Raw genomic sequence first — 19,533 nt, 5'->3', positions numbered from 1 at the left:
AGTCTGCATCTCCATGTAACTGCCACAACCTATATTCATTTGAACCTGCTTCTGTAGTCAAACCTTGGTCTTCACCCCCAATTCTATCCCTCAAACTAAAAAAAAGTGTGTGATGGCTCACGAAGTTTTCTGCCAACCGAAACATTCTTTTGGTGAAGTTGTGTCACAAAACTCTTTTCTTCCGATTTCGATTCACTGCAAACATCAATGGTATCCAATCTACCCTTCTAATGTTCGGCCCTCTTTTGTAGCACCTACAGTCACATTACTAAAGCTTCCAGTTTAAGTTGTTTATCGTTCAAGACTACGCTCCAGATAACTTCAGAGGAAGTTCTTGATACTGTGCAACGCAGTTTATGGGCTTCTTATTCTAAACACCGTTATTCTCTCCCATTACGATGTAGTAGTATGAAATTTGGCTCAAAAGTGCCGCCAACCTTCCTGTGTAATGGGGGAAAAGAGTGGCGCCGTGTGATTTCGCCGTCAGTTTAGGAAGGTGTCGACCCATGCGAAGTAAAACCCAGAGCTTAGTAGTTATTCTGAAGTGGAAGGTGGGTTAAGGGAGTTGGAACGCCCTATCCCGACAATTTTAAATTTAGTGAATTGGCTTCCCTGTATTTCAGGAACCACTCTAGCCACTGACATGAAACGTTTACAGGGAAATAAACTGAATGTTATTAGTCCACTGAACTATAATAATTGCCTTTCAGCCATTGCTTTCGGAAATACAATTTTTTAATTACACAATTAAAATTTTGTGTAACTTTTGTACGTTATCCTAAATAAATTTAATTACACATAACGTTATGTTCTTCTTTTAGTTCAGGATATGTATGTGTGTTATTACTCCCTGAAAATTTGAATACTCTACTCGATGTGGATTCTGAGATTTAGGGAAAAATGCAACAGAAAATGTAAATTATTCAAAAGACTGTAACTCACTTAATATATGCTTAATGTTTTATTTTTAGTCACTCAGAAGCACCCTGCACCATTCTGTATATCATCCTCTTGATCTTTTTCCAACTTTTTTCTTCTTTTCTTCTTTCTGGACTTCTTAGTGGCCAACTGTGCTGCATACTCTGCTTTATCAATGCAAACCTTGTCCATCCGTTCAAGTTCTCTGATGCAGTTTGCTCCAGGATTAATTCCCATATGCTATAGCACTTTCACCCTACCAATGTTTCCATCATTAAAAGCAATAACAGTATCACTGACCCCCTCCCCCCCCCCCCCTCTTTACTGTCTTCATTTCAAGAAAACATTATTCAGCGACTCTTTGGGATTTTGAGTCTGACCATGCAGACACTTCTTCAGTTATTCAGGATTTCCCAGGTCTCTGTAAATAGCTTTCATGATATCCATGACTGCTGCTGGGATGGAATATTTATGGCTGTATGAACTGTTTGAGTACTGGGCATTGCGTTAATTGCACCATGAATCAGGTCCAGGAGGGAAAAAAGGTGGTGTACTAGTTTCTCATCAGTTGACGGCCTGCCCGATTTTTAACAAATCCTCAGTATTATTTCTGATAGCCATCCAATAATACTGCTGTAGTTTATCAAGCATTTTGTCTGTTAGCCTGTCTCTTATGGTTTTACCATCAAAAAGTCTCTAGTCTCTCAAATCTTGTTTCAGCTTCCTCAACCTGGTGCCCAACCCCTTCTGGACATGACCAGTACAAACACGTAATTTAACCTTTATAACACTGCAATCCACAGCCTTCTACATAAAAAAATACCGATTTTATTTGATCTTGAAGTAATGCACGAAGAAACTATAATACTTTCAACTGAGGTAGATTATATTTACAAAAATAAAATAAAATACTTACCATGTGAGTTTATATGTGATATACACACATCAAAAAAAGCTTTGCATCACACTGGTTCCCAGAACTGCTGAAGATAGAGGCTGACTGTATCACAGACACAGTTCCTTTGTCTATTCAGAGATGTCACTAAACCCGCCCAAAGATGTAAGCAACCATCCATGGGCAGCGCTTATTAGACATAGGGGGTCCGACAGCCTATCGGTTCCAGTCATTCCACCAGGAAGGAGGTACACGGCTCGTGTTGTCTGTAGTTCAACCATGCCTAGACAGTCAATACCGCGGTTCGATCGCGTCCGCATTGTTACTTTGTGCCAGGAAGGGATCTCAACAAGGGAAGTGTACAGGCGTCTCGGAGTCAACCTAAGCGATGTTGTTCGGGCATGGAGGAGATACAGAGAGACAGGAACTGTCGATGACATGCCTCGCTCAGGGAGCCCAAGGGCTCCTATTGCAGTGGATGATAGCTGTTTACGGATTATGGCTCGGAGGAACCCTGACAGCAACGGCACCATGTTGAATAATGCTTTTCGTACAGCCACAGGACATCGTGTTACGATTCAAACTGTGCACAATACGCTGCATGATGCGTAACTTCACTCCTGGCGTCTAAGGCGAGGTCCATCACTGCAATCAAGACACCATGCAGCGCGGTACAGATGGGCCCAACAACATGCCGAATAAACCGCTCAGGATTGGTATCACGTTCTCATCACCGATGAGTGTCGCATATGCCTTCAACCGGACAATCGTCGGAGACGTGTTTGGAGTAAACCTGGTCAGGCTGAACGCCTTAGACACACTGTCCAGTGAGTGCAGCAAGGTGGAGGTTCCCTGTTGGCATTATGTGAAGCCCACGTACGCCACTGGTGGACATGGAAGGCGCCGTAACGGCTGTACGATACGTGAATGCCAGCCTTCGACCGACAGTGCAACCATATCGGCAGCATATTAGCATGGACGACAATTCGCGCCCCCATCGAGTACATCTTGTGAATGACTTCTTTCACGATAATGACATCGCTGGACTAGAGAGGCCAGCATGTTATCCAGGCATGAACCCTATCGAACATGCCTGGGATAGATTGAAAAGGGCGGTTTATGGACGACGTGACCCGCCAACCACTCTGGAGGATCCACGCCGAATCGCCGTTGAGGAGTGGGACAATCTGGACCAACAGTGCCTTGATAAACTTGTCGATAGAATGCCAGGACGAATATAGGCATGCTTCAATGCAAGAGGATGTGCTACTGGGTATTAGAGGTACCGGTGTTTACAGCGATCTGGACCACTACCTCTGAAGGTCTTGCTGTATGGTGTGGATTTCATGAGCAATGAAAAGGGCGGAAATGATGTTTATGTTAATCTCTATTCCACTTTTCTGTACAGGTTCTGAAATTCTCGGAAACGAGGTGATGCAAAACTTTTTTAATGTGTGTATACAGGGTGAGTCACCTAACGTTACCGCTGGATATATTTCGTAAACCACATCAAATACTGACGAACCGATTCCACAGACCGAACGTGAGGAGAGGGGTTAGTGTAAATGTTTAATACAAACCATACAAAAATGCACGGAAGTATGTTTTTCAACACAAACCTACGTTTTTTTAAATGGAACCACGTTAGTTTTGCTAGCACATCTGAACATATAAACAAATACGTAATCAGTGCCGTTTGTTGCATTTGTAAAATGTTAATTACATCCGGAGATATTGTAACCTAAAGTTGACGCTTGAAACCTCCGACGTTCAGTTGGGTGTTGTAACAAACACGGGCCACGGTCGGCGAGCAGCAACTGCAGGGACTTCTTCACGATGACGACCGTGTTTACGAGTGTGGCTGTAGTGCACTGTTGTGGTTTGGTCTAGCTGTAGCAGTGTCCGCATGTAGCGCTTGCTGCTATTGTTATTCTGCATTCGTCTCCGCACGCAGACCAACTGTAGTAGACCGTGTTACCAGACGTCTGTGATAGTGTAGTGTTGTAGGAACTGTGACCATGGTGTATTCGAACTCTGAAAAGGCGGAGATGATACTCATCTATGGCGAGTGTCGACGAAATGCAGCTGAAGCCTGCAGGGTGTATGCAGAACGGTACCCGGACATAAAGCATCCAACGTGCCGCACATTGCAAAACATCTACCCCCAACTGTATGCAACAGGTATGGTCGTAGCATGCAAACGGGTCTGTAACAGGCCCGTCACAGGAGAAGCGGGTGCAGTTCGTGTGTTAGCTGCTGTTGCCATGAACCCACACATGAGTACACGGGACATTGCGGGAGCCGGTGGACTGAGTCAAAGTAGTGTCATGCGCATACTGCATCGTCACCGCTTTCACCCGTTTCATGTGTCGCTACATCAGCAATTACATGGTGATGACTTTAAACATCGAGTGCAATTCTGTCAATCGACATTAACAGAGAATGCGTTGAAGTTCTACCTGTTTACCGATGAAGCAGGTTTCACAAACCACGGGGCAGTGAATCTACGGAACATGCATTACTGGTCCGTGGACAATCCTCGCTGGCTCAGACAGGTAGAGCGACAGCGACCGTGGACTGTAAATGTATGCTGCGGAATCATTGGCGACCACCTCATTGGTCCTCACTTCATTGCAGGGGCCCAAACAGCTGCAACATACATCGGGTTTCTACAGAATGATCTGCCAACGTTGCTCGAAAATGTCCCACTGGAAACGCGTCGACGTATGTGGTACAGCATGATGGTGCACCTGCACATTCCGCAATTAACACTAGGCTGACCCTTGACATGATGTTCGACGGGTGTTTCATAGGACGTGGAGGACGCATAAATTGGCCAGCCCGTTCTCCTGATCTTACACCTCTGGACTTCTTTCTGTGGGGTACGTTAAAGGAGAATGTGTACCGTGATGTGCCTACAACCCCAGAGGATATGAAACAACGTATTGTGGCAGCCTGCGGCGACATTACACCAGATGTACTGCGGCGTGTACGACATTCATTACGCCAGAGATTGCAATTGTGTGCAGCAAATGATGGCCACCACATTGAACATCTATTGGCCTGACATGTCGGGACACACTCTATTCCACTCCGTAATTGAAAACGGAAACCACGTGTGTACGTGTACCTCACCACTCATGGTAATGTACATGTGCGTCAGTGAGAAAGACCAATAAAAAGGAGGTAGCATGTGGACGTATTGTCTCTTCTGTACCTAAGGTCCATCACCTTTCCCTTTGGATCACTACGTAATTCGGTGCTCTCCGAGACACAGATCGAACAGCGGAGGAGTGGTACTCAAGCGTCAACTTTAGGTTAAAATATCTCCGGATGTAATTAACATTTTACAATGCAACAAACGGCACTGATTACGTATTTGTTTATATGTTCAGATGTGCTAACAAAACTAACGGGGTTCCATTTAAAAAAAACGTAGGTTTGTGTTAAAAAACACACTTCCGTGCATTTTTGTACGGTTTGTATTAACCAGTTACACTAGCCCCTCTCCTCACGTTCGGCCTGTGGAATCGATTCGTCAGTATTTGATGTGGTTTACGAAATATATCCAGCGGTAATGTTAGGTGACTCACCCTGTATATCATTTTATGTAGAAAATTGAAGATTTTACAATGAGAGAAGAATCCGAAAATGTGAAAAAAATATTCCGTTATAACTCCCCTTAATGATGTGAAAGTGGCACCAAAGTTAACCACAATTCTGTCCAACGCCACTGAGGACGTGCCACACACCCATTCTATCTCACATTTAACCACTTCTTTTAATGCCTATCTATGGAGATCAGAACCGCGGCACCCAACGCAGTTTTCTTATAGGTGGCCGAGGGAACATTTCAGATACTCCGCGGCTCAGAATCGACACGAAAGGACCTTAAGGGGTGCCGTAAGGGATCATCAATATAAGTAGCCCCTTCCTTGGAGCGTTGATTCCCACACGTTTTCGGGTCGAAAAGGACAGTTCGCAGTGTCATAAACAACAGGTCGACGTTCTTGACAACCTTTTCTGACGCCATCGGAAAGATGCAACCCTCAAGGACATGGTGGGCTAGCAACTCCACTCAACGTGATCGCACCCCTTTGGACTGCAGTGTGATCACAGTTTTTGCTCTGATGTACAGGGTGGAAGAACTAGGGGCGATATTTGAACACGGCAAAGGGCACTTATTGTTTTTCAGCCCTACTATTTCACACCTTACTGTGACCAAAGAGAGATGCGACAACGACATATGCGTGAACAAAGCGGCAAAATTTCCCTCAAAGTACCCCTTTCATTAAGGCCCCCAGTCCCACGCACCCATCTCTGATGAGAACTTGAAACGGTACAGTAGTTTCCGCTCTATAAGCAGCAGGTTTCGCTGCTCGCTCGCACTGGGAAATAGAAACAGAGGCGGCTCCGCAGACAATTTTATTACACGACGCGACCGGCCGCGGGTGCAACAGAACCCATGTGGACGGGTGGAAAGAAATGTGTCAGGCTTCATATTACGTATTTATATGTGTCGCGTATTATGCATTTCTTGAACGTGAATGTGAATCTGCACATGAACAATCCTAATCCTCCTCACACTTTTCCGTAAAGCGTGGCCAAATCTTTTGTTGGTAAGTAGTTCTGTAGTATAGTAGTGCCACCCTTACTCATGGGTAGGGGATCAGAGAGACAGCACAGGCAGGTAAAAATCAAAGACTTTCCAGTGTCACAAGATTTGGGGTGGAGAGGTTGGTCACGGCCAAGTGGTTCGACCACCCCCTCCACCGGGGCCCAGGAAGACCTCCGGGTGCCCGCCATATTCGTGGGAGTGTTACAGAAGACGGGTAAGTGAGCAGAAGTGCCCTCAGTGCGTCTGTCTCAATGTTAGCGCATGGAAGAGAGGTATTTGATTATTTATACTAATTCTTTTATTGCCAGCTTCGCATTGTGTAAGGAAATGAATGTGCTCGTTCAATTCCGGAAATTTGACCCCCTGTGTTAAAGTATCTGGTCCCCAGTTTGCCCGTTATCCTCCTCACATAGTGAATGTCCTATGTAAAATATTGGGAGACATTGGTGGTATACATTTGGCCAACGCAATTCCGTCTTACCCGTAGAAATGTGTGTGCAGATTAGTATATAATATACTCGAGCTATAAGTTGTAAAACTGTAATATCTGTAAACCGAAACAATTGCTGCAATCGCTGTAAAGTCGAGTGATAATGTTTAAAATAAATAGGTAATCAACTGTCATCAATCTTTAACATACCTTAAAAATCACAAGGAAGTCAAATTAAAGGAATTTATTTAAAATGAAAGCTATAGAATGCAGGGACCCACACAGCAGCGTGTGAGCCCTCCAGCCCCTTGCCTAGTATCGAACAGAAAGGGCACACTCTCTAAGTAGCGCTCTCAAACTCCCCTCCCCAGTTATCCGTTGCGCAATTTTCATTCAGGTCTTGACGAGATAAACTTTCATCTGGCGTCCTTAGGCAAAGAGGTTAGACGGTAAACTTTCAAACTCTGAACACGTTCAGAGACAACAAGTAACTGATTCCCAGGTGGCAGTGCGACAAGCAATTATTTCGACACCCCTAAGCTGCGTGGCGCTACGTCGCTGAAATAGCACCGGTTGGCCACAAGCGGAGTGTCAGACGGGATGATTCACTGTAGAGGAAAATTATTGAAGTGTGCAACAAAGAAGCGCGATTTGGACCTCATGGAAAAGAGTCAGTCCATGTTATAGGTTACGCGTAGTGGGTGGTGGAGATGTATATTCGCTGGGTTCAGTAACATTAAGTTTTCAGATGGGGTCAAAACATTCTCGGCAATGTATGGAAATTTAGCCTCCTATAGATGACTGGTTACTGTCCGGTCTTAGGGCTAGACTTCCTACATAAGCATCACGCTAAAACTAAGCTCGGACATCATGTAACAAAATTTGATGGGGAATCATTCTGTCTGGGAAAAAGCGTTTCAATGCCAATCTTCCATCAGGTTCATCTCCCATGAAAGATGAACCATTTAAACTATGTACAACGGCACTAAGGATCAATTTGCACAATAAAATGCTGCAAGATACAGGGAAACGGGGTTTGTAAATAAGCGATTTATGTGTGGTAGAACCAAAGGGAGAAATTGGTGAATTAGAGAAAGCTCGGTGGTCTTTGCACTGGAGTATAGTGTGTGTATGGGAGGCAGACGGGGAGTAGGTGGTTCAAAATGGTTAAAATGGCTCTTAGCACTATGGGACTTAACATCTGAGGTCATCAGTCCCCTAGACTTAGAACTACGTAAACCTAACTAACCTAAGGACATCACACACATCCATGCCCGAGGTAGGATTCGAACCTGCAACCGTAGTAGCCGCGTGGTTCCGGACTGAAACGCCTATAACCGCTTGGCCACAGCGATCGGCTGGTACCTACCGGTATAAATAGTTTGAGATATGGGTGAATAGTTGACAGTTTGGATGTTTTAGATGAAAATGATCTGGATAGGATGAATTTGAACCATAGCCATAAGCTGAATGAAATTTTCACTCTGCTGCGGAGTGTGCGCTGATATGAAACTTCCTGGCAGATTAAAACTGTGTGCCGGACCGAGACTCGAACTCGGGACCTTTGCCTTTCGCGGGCAAGTGCTCTACCAACTGAGCTACCCAAGCACGACTCACGCCCCGTCCTCACAGCTTTACTTTCGCCAGTACCTCGCCTCCTACCTTACAAACTTTACAGAAGCTCTCCTGCGAACCTTGCAGAACTAGCACTCCTGAAAGAAAGGATATTGCGGAGACATGGCTTAACTACAGCCTGGGGGATGTTTCCAGAATGAGATTTTCACTCTGCAGCGGAGTGTGCATAGATATGAAACTTCCTGGCAGATTAAAACTGTATGCCGGACCGAGACTCGAACTCGGGACCTTTGCCTTTCGCGGGCAAGTGCTCTACCAACTGAGCTACCCAAGCACGACTCCGCCCCTTCCCCACAGCTTTACTTCAGCCAGTACCTCGCCTCGTAAGCCATGTCTCCGCAATATCTTTTCTTTCAGGAGTGCTAGTTCTGCAAGGTTCGCAGGAGAGCTTCTGTAAAGTTTGGAAGGTAGGAAACGAGGTACTGGCAGAAGTGAAGCTGTGAGGACGGGGCGTGAGTTGTGCTTGGGTAGCTCAGTTGGTAGAGCACTTGCCCGCGGAAGGCAAAGGTCCCGAGTTCGAGTCTCGGTCCGGCACACTATTTTAATCTGCCAGGAAGTTTCATAGCCATAAACTATCCGCCTGTGCAACTGCATTAGGTGAGCCAGTGAAACGTTTAGAAGAAACAGAGAAATTAGCAATGGAGGAAGTCTTATTAGAATTTCCAGAATTGTTTAATCCTCTCTGATCTTTACCACTAATGCAATACAGAATCTTGACTGAGGACAAATCACCCATGTAAACCATATTGTGTATCTAACCAATGATTTGGGAGTTCGTTAATCATCCGTTATGGGGCAGTACTAATGAGTAAAGTATCAGGCCGTGGGTGCACTCGTGGTGATTGTACCTAAGAAAAGCGTGGATGGAACGAAGGCCTATTGGTTGTACTGCGACTATAGGATTTTCAATAGTGCTGAACTGAATATCCTTAGAGAAGGGTTGAATGGTCTAAGGGGAGGGGGGGGGGGGGGGGGGGGTCAGCAGTATCAGAGGTTGTCGAGAAAGTTATTCTGATGCTCATAACATTGTGAACTATCTCCTTCGACAGCAAATCGTGTGGGAATCAAAGCCACTGAGAAAAGGTTGGTTCGATATACGCCATTTATTCGAACCCATGAGACCTTTTCTCGTCGATTCTGAGCGGCGGTGTCTGAAATGTTTTCCTTGCCCACCTACAGGAAAATCGCGTGATTTCAAAGCTGAGAGTTGCCGTTCTGACGTCCATCAGAGATGCTTTCGAAGGAGGCGTGAAATGTGCGCTAGAGGGCATGTGAGGACTTTCCCTTGGTCTGAAACGTCCACGATGGCACTGGGCAGAATTATGATGAAAGTTGATGCCAATATGACATCATTAATCCGCTTTACATCTCACGCGAACTGTTGAGCTCCGGCCTTTTCCTTTCCGCCTGTGTCCACGCGTTGCTGTTTGAAGCATCACCGAGCGCGAATGGGACGTCGCAGGGTGCCACCCATTTGCACAGTGACAGAGAGGATGGTCGTAGGCACCACTGAGCAACGTTTCAAACTTCTGTTCACAGTGACAGATAATTACGGTGTTTCGAAAATATCTTCAACATTTCGCAGCCCTGTCAGCAACTGCATAAATATTAATTTTAATTTTAATAATCAACAGCCTCAGTTGCATCGTTTACCTAGAATTTACCCAGGTTTCAGTCGGAATAACACAATCTTCTTCAGAATAACAGTAACTACCGTTTGTCCATAGTGGATATCGTGAAGCTAAAACTACACTCCTGGAAATGGAAAAAAGAACACATTGACACCGGTGTGTCAGACCCACCATACTTGCTCCGGACACTGCGAGAGGGCTGTACAAGCAATGATCACACGCACGGCACAGCGGACACACCAGGAACCGCGGTGTTGGCCGTCGAATGGCGCTAGCTGCGCAGCATTTGTGCACCGCCGCCGTCAGTGTCAGATAGTTTGCCGTGGCATACGGAGCTCCATCGCAGTCTTTAACACTGGTAGCATGCCGCGACAGCGTGGACGTGAACCGTATGTGCAGTTGACGGACTTTGAGCGAGGGCGTATAGTGGGCATGCGGGAGGCCGGGTGGACGTACCGCCGAATTGCTCAACACGTGGGGCGCGAGGTCTCCACAGTACATCGATGTTGTCGCCAGTGGTCGGCGGAAGGTGCACGTGCCCGTCGACGTGGGACCGGACCGCAGCGACGCACGGATGCACGCCAAGACCGTAGGATCCTACCCAGTGCCGTAGGGGACCGCACCGCCACTTCCCAGCAAATTAGGGACACTGTTGCTCCTGGGGTATCGGCGAGGACCATTCGCAACCGTCTCCATGAAGCTGGGCTACGGTCTCGCACACCGTTAGGCCGTCTTCCGCTCACGCCCCAACATCGTGCAGCCCGCCTCCAGTGGTGTGGCGACAGGCGTGAATGGAGGGACGAATGGAGACGTGTCGTCTTCAGCGATGAGAGTCGCTTCTGCCTTGGTGCCAATGATGGTCGTATGCGTGTTTGGCGCCGTGCAGGTGAGCGCCACAATCAGGACTGCATACGACCGAGGCACACAGGGCCAACACCCGGCATCATGGTGTGGGGAGCGATCTCCTACACTGGCCGTACACCACTGGTGATCGTCGAGGGGACACTGAATAGTGCACGGTACATCCAAACCGTCATCGAACCCATCGTTCTGCTATTCCTAAACCGGCAAGGGAACTTGCTGTTCCAACAGGACAATGCACGTCCGCATGTATCCCGTGCCACCCAACGTGCTCTAGAAGGTGTAAGTCAACTACCCTGTCCAGCAAGATCTCCGGATCTGTCCCCCATTGAGCATGTTTGGGACTGGATGAAGCGTCGTCTCACGCGGTCTGCACGTCCAGCACGAACGCTGGTCCAACTGAGGCGCCAGGTGGAAATGGCATGGCAAGCCGTTCCACAGGACTACATCCAGCATCTCTACGATCGTCTTCATGGGAGAACAGCAGCCTGCATTGCTGCGAAAGGTGGATATACACTGTACTAGTGCCGACATTGTGCATGCTCTGTTGCCTGTGTCTATGTGCCTGTGGTTCTGTCAGTGTGATCATGTGATGTATCTGACCCCAGGAATGTGTCAATAAAGTTTCCCCTTCCTGGGACAATGAATTCACGGTGTTCTTATTTCAATTTCCAGGAGTGTACATATCCATTAATTATTGTCAGACTGTAAAACTTATCTGGAACTGCCTCGGCCCCACTTCGCGACCGTCCGTATTAAATTTCTTGATAGTATCTTCAGTTCTTTCACCTAGGCTAAATATACTTGTTGCATCAACAATAGGTCATTTATTCTCTCCACCTCTATCTTCAGTCTAATTTTATGACTAACTATAGCGTTTCAACTGTGTTCGGAAACAGGACACGCAACTCTTCTACGTATGTAAGCCTTCTGCAGATGCCCAAAACCCCCCGTACTTCTGACAATAAAAGTATTATACCTTTTCACAAATAATTTCATAAGTTCCCTCTGTTTCACCTTATCTCGTATATTTACCATACATATTGTCCACTATGGACAAACGGTAGTTACTATTATTCTGAAGAAGGTTGGGTTATTCCGACTGAAACCTAGATAAATTCTAGGTAAACGGTGCAACTAAGGCTGTTGTTTATTAATATTAAAATTAGTGTTTTCACAATGTATTTGTATTCGATGTTAACGAATTTATCTCTTTCAAAAACGCTTTTGGCGCTATTGCCAGGCTACATTTCATCTCCTCTCTGCTTTTGTCTTAGCTACCAAGTGGCTATAATTAAAGAGCAGCTACTAACATATTTCCAGCGTGTGCTGCAGTCATCGAACTGCAGCGAAAGTTGGTAGATATTCTAATGCGTTGGTGCGGAACCGATTTAAACTGGAAAAATATTAGTTCCAAGTTTTGCCACCAGATGGAAATCTGTCGCTGTACAGCATCTCGTCGGCGCCTCAGGTGCTCAGACTGAACACATTGTGTAAGCAACAGTTAATAATAACATCAACATCGGGCTTTTGTCTGATATTTTCTACCCATGCCCCGTTCCTAATCCATTACATATGCGAAAATGTCTATACATCAGATTTGCACCTGGCGGCCAAAAGTAAAACAAATTCTTTTTCAGCGTAAATCGTTTCCGTATTAGTTTCGCTGCAAACCACACTGGACCTTTGTGAGAAATTGCACTTTAATTGTAACCACCCAGTACTTTGCTACCAAAATAGCAAAACACGTGTACTACTTTCAGTGTTCTGTCCATAACTTATTCCCTCATCGCTTCCTGATCAAGTCGACTACATTCCATAATTACTGTCTTATCTGTGTCGCTCTTCATTTCATGACCTCTTTGCAAGACTCTATCCGTTTCGTTTGATTGATCTGCATGTCGTGGGTCGTTTGGCTGCAAAAATTTTCGTGTGTAAAAGAACGGAATCATCGAAGGAAGTTAGTGAGTTTCAATATCTGCGGATTCGATTCCACTTGAGGGGGTAGATATTTGCTCCTGCCGATTTCTTTCCTCGGGTTTATCTGCCACACTTTGCGCCCAATACAATGGGGAACCGGAGCGGGCCGCCGTAATGTTCAGGAGACTGGAAATGATTAGGGCAGCCGGCGACGTCTTTGTCGCCGCCATAAAGGCGCGTCGGTGGCCCTTTGTCTCGCGTAATTAAAATATCCAATTCTGGCGGCCGAGATTAAAGCCTCAAGAATATCTCGGAGGCGCAGGGAGGGAGGTGTGGGTGGTGGTGTGGAACCAGGGGGGGGGGGGGAGGGGGAAACGCCCCAAGATGGGCCGAATCTGCTGTGGGGGCGGGCGGTGGGAGGGAATCCGGCCCCCAGTATAGAGCCAGGCCGGCAATATTTTCGTCCGCATCTTCAATAACCCCCCTCCGTCGCATTACTACTACTGCCCTCCCTGAGAAAACCACAGCCAAGCGGTCCGACACTGGAGCTCAGACCATCTGTTTGGCTCAGTCACTGCGTTCACACCATAAGGCAGAATCGCTCCTGCCTGTACATCCACATCTCTGTCGGCGGAAACCACGTTATGGTGTGTGGCGAAGGGTACTTCGTGTAGGACTGTCGTGAATGGCTCCTTGGGAATAACGATTGCCATTAATCCTCCATGTGAGCTCTAATCTCTTTAATTTTATATTCATTGCGTTTTAGTGGTACATACGTAGAAGGAAGCAGTATACTAGATGAATTTTCGAGGAACGTACGCTCTCGAAACTTTGGCAATAAACCACATTGTGTTGAAGTACGCCCCTCTTGCAACGTCTGCCGCTGGAGGTCGTAAATGATTGCTGTGACCTTTTCGTGCTTATTAAGTGAACCTGTAACGAAATGCGCCGTTCTTCTTTGGATTTTCTCTATTTTCTCTATCATCCTCTCTGGTACGGTTCTCATACCGACTAGTAATACTCAAGTATTGGTCGAACAAGCATTTTCTAAGCTGTTTCCTTTGTTGATATACTACATTCCTGAGGGGTTTTCCAGTGACTCTCAGTTTGGCATCTGGCTTAATCGCAGTTAATTTTATGTGGTCGTTCCACTTCACATCAGTCCGAACTGCTTCCAGTGACTGTTCTGCAGTTTTGTAACCATTAAACAAACGGTGTTTCTGTCTATGTATTGCCAATACGTTACATTTGTTTGTTTTCAAGGTGAAATGCTACTCCCAGCACCATGTTTCTTTGGCGCTTCAGCGTAGAAGACGGGCAAGTCATTTCGCATACTCTGTGTAGAATCGTACTGGTATCCATCCAGTTGCCGTGGCCTCTCCTTCGCTGACTGATTTCAGCTGCTTTTCTACCCCACGGTCAGTCGTTTCGCTGTCAGCCAATTAGTGGTTCGGGCGACAATGTAAAGGGGGAACTCCAGTGCTATCTTCTTTTGAGAAAAAGTTTCGGAAAATGGCGTCTAGTATTTTGGTCTTTTCTATATCGTCTTCCGTTTCATTGCCATTATGGTCATAAGGATGTCTAGACGAATTATGGCTTCGATACGTGTACAGGTTTAAATAAAGGCCAAAACTTCTTAGGACTTCCTGTCAAGTCGATATACAGAATTTTACTTTCGAATTTATTGAACGCTGCACGCATGGCTCTTTACGCTAGTTTTGGCTTCATTTACTTTTTGTCTCTCTGTGAGGCTTTAGGTATGTTTAAATGGGCAGTGAAGCGCTATTTGCTTTTGTTTTCTAAAACGGTCGTAGAAACGCGTCGCGTCGTTTCCATCCCTCTCTCCAATGCTTGGCACATCCCCGTTTAAATCGTGTTTTACAATGCTCTTGAGAGTCGACGTTGTTAGTGCTGGAAATAAAATTTCTTTCTTACCGCTCAGGATTGTTCTTTAAGCCTCCGTGCGGTTTCGAATATCTCTGATTCTGTCTCCATGTTTTTTCCCAGAGATATACGTAGGAGGAATTAGTGTATTCGTTGACTCTTCTACGGACGTACGTTTTAAGAAATTTAACAGTAAACCTCACCATCAGGCACTTCGCCTCTCTTGCAGGGTCTGCCACTAGAGTTGGCTGAACATTTCCGTGACGTTTACGCGCTTACTCGATGAACCAATGACGAAATACGCTGTTCTTCTGTGAATATTGTACAGGGCGAAAATTATCGAACTACACCTAAAAAATGCGTAAAATTAGTTACAAACTACGGCTTTAACACACTTCATTCAACATGTAAACATCACTACAGATATTCGGATTCAGGTTATGACATGTTCGATATGCATGCCATCTCTGGCGATGATGTGGCGCAGACGAAAAGCGAACTTCTGCCTGATCCGTTGAAACGTTGGAACATCGATGTTGCAGATGACGTTCTGAATGGCTGTTTTCAGCTCAGCAATGGCTTTGGGGTTATTGCTGTACACCTTGTCTTTAATATAGCCCCACAAAGAGCAGTCGCATGTGTTCAGAATCGGAGAATATGGTGGCCAATCGAGGCCCATGCCAGTGGGCTCTGGGTAGCCCAGATAAACGCTGCCCCCAAAGTGCTCCTCCAGGACGTCAAACACTCTCCTGCTTCTATGACGTCGAGCTCTGTCTTGCATGAACCACATCTTATCGAAACCAGGGTCACTTTGGATAACGGGGATGAAATCATCTTCGAAAATCTTCACGTATCGTTCGGTAGTCACTGTACCGTAACGGAATATCGCACCTATTATTCCGTGACTGGACACTGCACACCACAAAGTCACCCGTAGAGGGACACCAGACTGCTCGAGCGCGAAATGCGGATTCTCAGTGCGCCAAATACGTCAATTTTGTTTAATGAAGAATGCATCCAAACGAAAGTAGACTTCGTCGCTAAATTAAACCACACATGCGCATACTAATTCCTATCATGCCCCGCGACCAACAGTGCAGTTTGAATGTCCTAACGCAAATCATTCAGAAGTTACGACAATTTTATTTCATATAGATCAGTAATTGTCACCCTGTATATTTATTTATACCATCAGTCCCATCCAGTATGGGTCCTAGACTGCCGAGCAATATTCAAGTATTGGTCGAATTAGGGTTTTGTGAGCTACCTCCTCTCTGGGCGGACTACTTTCAGGGTCAGTTCTAGATCATTTTTTCCATCCAAGCGACTTATCCATTGGCACCACTCCCCTCCCCCCGGCGATTTTTCCACACAATCGACATAATTTTTCATTTAGTGCCTCCTCCTTATCCCTTCCTCCGTCATACATTAGTTGTCGTTACTTGAGCTCTTGGTAAGACCTTTAAAAATAAATGTAAACGTAGTCATAGCGTACCTTACTTCCACCTTAAATCGCACCTTATGCATACGACCAGATACGTAACGCATGCGACTCGTTCTAGTGATTTTTCTGCTAATGTGTAATCACATAATAATGAGCAACTCTGTCTCTTTATACGCAACCAGGAAAACAATCAAACTACCACGTATGAAACAGTCACGTTCAAATGTCGCAGTGAATGCATGTGTGTCTGGATATACTAACATTTAAAGGCATTGTATGGAAGTAATTATAACGGTGAATAACATACAGGTAACGTGTAAAAAACTAAATATTTTTGTAACAAATGGGATAAATATAATGTAGAAATGATACGGGTACGCGAGCCTTATTTATCTCCAACAATGAAAACGGAAATTTGTACCTGAACGTAAACCACCTGAAGATGGGCGCAAGCCAGAAACCGGTCGTGTGTTAAACAAACTCACCGTCTACTGTGACTGGTAGCGGTTATTTTCACGCTCAGTAAAGGAACAATAATTGCAACCATTGTGGATTAAAATAATTAATTTGTTAAAATTTGTCGTTGAGCATATAAGCGTGAAAAATTTAGAAAAGGTTTGAAATTACGTATGAGGTTCGTTGCAAGTCCATAAACTCTCTCGGTATAAGGACGTAGATACGTTTTAAGAAAAGATTGTTTTCTACGGATCTCAATGTTTATCACGTCATATCTCGTGAACTACACTGATGAGCCAAAACATTACGACCGCTGTCCACCGCAAGGTTGAATGCCTCCTGGTGATGTGGCGGGCACGTGACACAGTAGGGAAAGAACGTAAGCGGAAGAGGACGAATGCGCAGTCATTATAGCGAAGATACGGGCCACAAATGCGGAACTCTACTGATGTAAGCGGTTTTGTTGCATGGGCAACAGTCTGGATGATTGACTGACCTGGCCTTGTAACACTAACCAAACCGGCCTTGCTGTGCTGGTACTGTGAACGGCTGAAACCAAGGGGAAACTACAGTCGTAATTTTTCCCGAGGGCATGCAGCTTTACTGTATGATTAAATGCCGGCCAGTGTGGTTGAGCGGTTCTAGGCGCTACAGTCTCGAACCGCACGACCGCTACGTCCGCAGGTTCGAATCCTGCCTCGGGCATGGATGTGTGTGATGTCCTTGGGTTAGTTAGGTTTAAGTAGTTCTAAGTTCTAGGGGACTGAGGACCTCAGCAGTTAAGTCCCATAGTGCTCAGAGCCATTTCAACCATTTTTGTATGATTAAATGATGATGGCGTCCTCTTGGGTAAAATATTCCGGAGGTAAAATAGTCCCCCATTCGGAACTCCGGGTGGGGACTATTCAAGAGGACGTCGTTATCAGGAAAAAGAAAACTGGCATTCTACGGATCGGAGTGTGGAATGTCAGATCCCTTAATCGGGCAGGTAGGTTAGAAAATTTAAAAAGGGAAATGGATAGGTTAAAGATAGATATAGTGGGAATTAGTGAAGTCCGGTGGAAGGAGGAACAAGACTTCTGGTCAGGTGAATACAGGGTTATAAATACAAAATCATATAGAGGTAATGCAGGAGTAGGTTTAATAATGAATAAAAAATAGGAGTGCGGGTAAGCTACTACAAACAGCACAGTGAACGCATTATTGTGGCCAAAATAGACACCAAGCCCATGCCTACTACAGTAGTACAAGTTTATATGCCAACTAGCTTTGCAGATGATGAAGAAATTCATGAAATGTATGATGAGATAAAAGAAATTATTCAGGTAGTGAAGGGAGACCAAAATTTAATAGTCATGGGTGACTGGAATTCGAGAGTACGAAAAGGGAAAGAAGGAAACATAGTAGGTGAATATGGATTGGGGGTAAGAAATGAAAGAGGAAGCCGTATAGTAGAATTATGCACAGAGCATAACTTAATCATATCTAACACTTGGTTCAAGAATCATAAAATAAGGTTGTATACATGGAAGAATCCTGGAGAAACTAGGAGGTATCAGTTAGATTATATAATGGTAAGACAGAGATTTAGGAACCAGGTTTTAAATTGTAAGACATTTCCAGGGGCAGATGTGGACACTGACCACAATCTATTGGTTATGAACTGTAGATTAAAACTGAAGAAGCTGCAAAAAGGTGGGAATTTAAGAAGATGGGACCTGGATAAGCTGACTAAACCAGAGGTTGTACAGAGTTTCAGGGAGAGGAAAAGGGAACAATTGACAGAAATTGGGGAAAGAAATACAATAGAAGAAGAATGGATAGCTCTGAGGGATGATGTAGTGAACGCCGCAAAGGATCAAGTAGGTAAAAAGACGAGGGCTAGTAGAAATCTATGGGTAACACAAGAAATATTGAATTCAAATGATGAAAAGAGAAAATATAAAAATACAGTAAATGAAGCAGGCAAAAAGGAATACAAACGTCTCAAAAATGAGATCAACAGGAAATGCAAAATGGCTAAACAGGGACGGCTAGAGGACAAATGTAAGGATGTAGAGGCTTGTCTCACTAGGGGTAAGATAGATACTGCCTATAGGAAAATTAAAGAGACCTTTGCACAAAAGAGTACCACTTTTATGAATATCAAGAGCTATGATGGAAACCCAGTTCTAAGCAAAGATGGGAAAGCAGAAAGGTGGAAGGAGTATATAGAGGGTCTATTCAAGGGCGATATACTTGAGGACAATATTATGGAAATGGAAGAGGATGTAGATGAAGATGAAATGGGAGATACGATACTGTGTGAAGAGTTTGACAGAGCACTGAAACACCTGAGTCGATACAAGGCCCCGAGAGTAGACAACATTCCATTAGAACTACTGGCAGCCTTGGGAGAGCCAGTCCTGACAAAACTCTACCATCTGGTGAGACTTAGAGAAAGCTTTTGACTATTGACTGGAATACTATCTTTCCAATTCTAAAGGTGGCAGGGGTAAAATACAGGGATCGAAAGGCTATTTACAATTTGTACAGGAACCCAATGGCAGTGTAAGAGTCGAGGGGCATGAAAGGGAAGCAGTGGTTGGGAAGGGAATGAGACAGGGTTGTAGCCTCTCCCCGGTGTTATTCAATGTGTATATTGAGCAAGTAGTAAAGGAAACAAAAGAAAAATTCGGAGTAGGTTTTAAAATCCATGGAGACGAAATAAAAACTTTGATGTTAACTGATGACATTGTAATTCTGTACGAGACAGCAAAGGATTTGGAAGAGCAATTGAACGGAATGGACAGTAGCCAGAATGAGATTTTCACTCTGCAGCGGAGAGTGCGCTGATATGAA

The 19,533-nt window shown here is 45.1% G+C and overlaps 1 protein-coding gene and 2 non-coding genes across 3 annotated transcripts in view; 1 reads left to right on the top strand and 2 right to left on the bottom strand.

The window, feature by feature from the left end:
• LOC124552324 overlaps positions 1-19,533 on the bottom strand; it is a 143,072-nt gene that overhangs the window by 77,299 nt on the left and 46,240 nt on the right. The window lies entirely within an intron of this gene.
• Trnas-cga lies at positions 8,697-8,771 on the bottom strand. Its single transcript has one exon. It is a non-coding gene; the product is annotated as a tRNA-Ser (tRNA).
• Positions 8,957-9,031, top strand: Trnap-cgg. Its single transcript has one exon. It is a non-coding gene; the product is annotated as a tRNA-Pro (tRNA).

This window comes from Schistocerca americana, chromosome 10 (genome assembly GCF_021461395.2).
Source record: "Schistocerca americana isolate TAMUIC-IGC-003095 chromosome 10, iqSchAmer2.1, whole genome shotgun sequence".
In the NCBI taxonomy this organism is placed as follows: Eukaryota; Metazoa; Arthropoda; class Insecta; order Orthoptera; family Acrididae; genus Schistocerca; species Schistocerca americana.
Note: the sequence above shows the minus strand (reverse complement) of the source record. Positions and strands in the feature narration are given on the sequence as shown.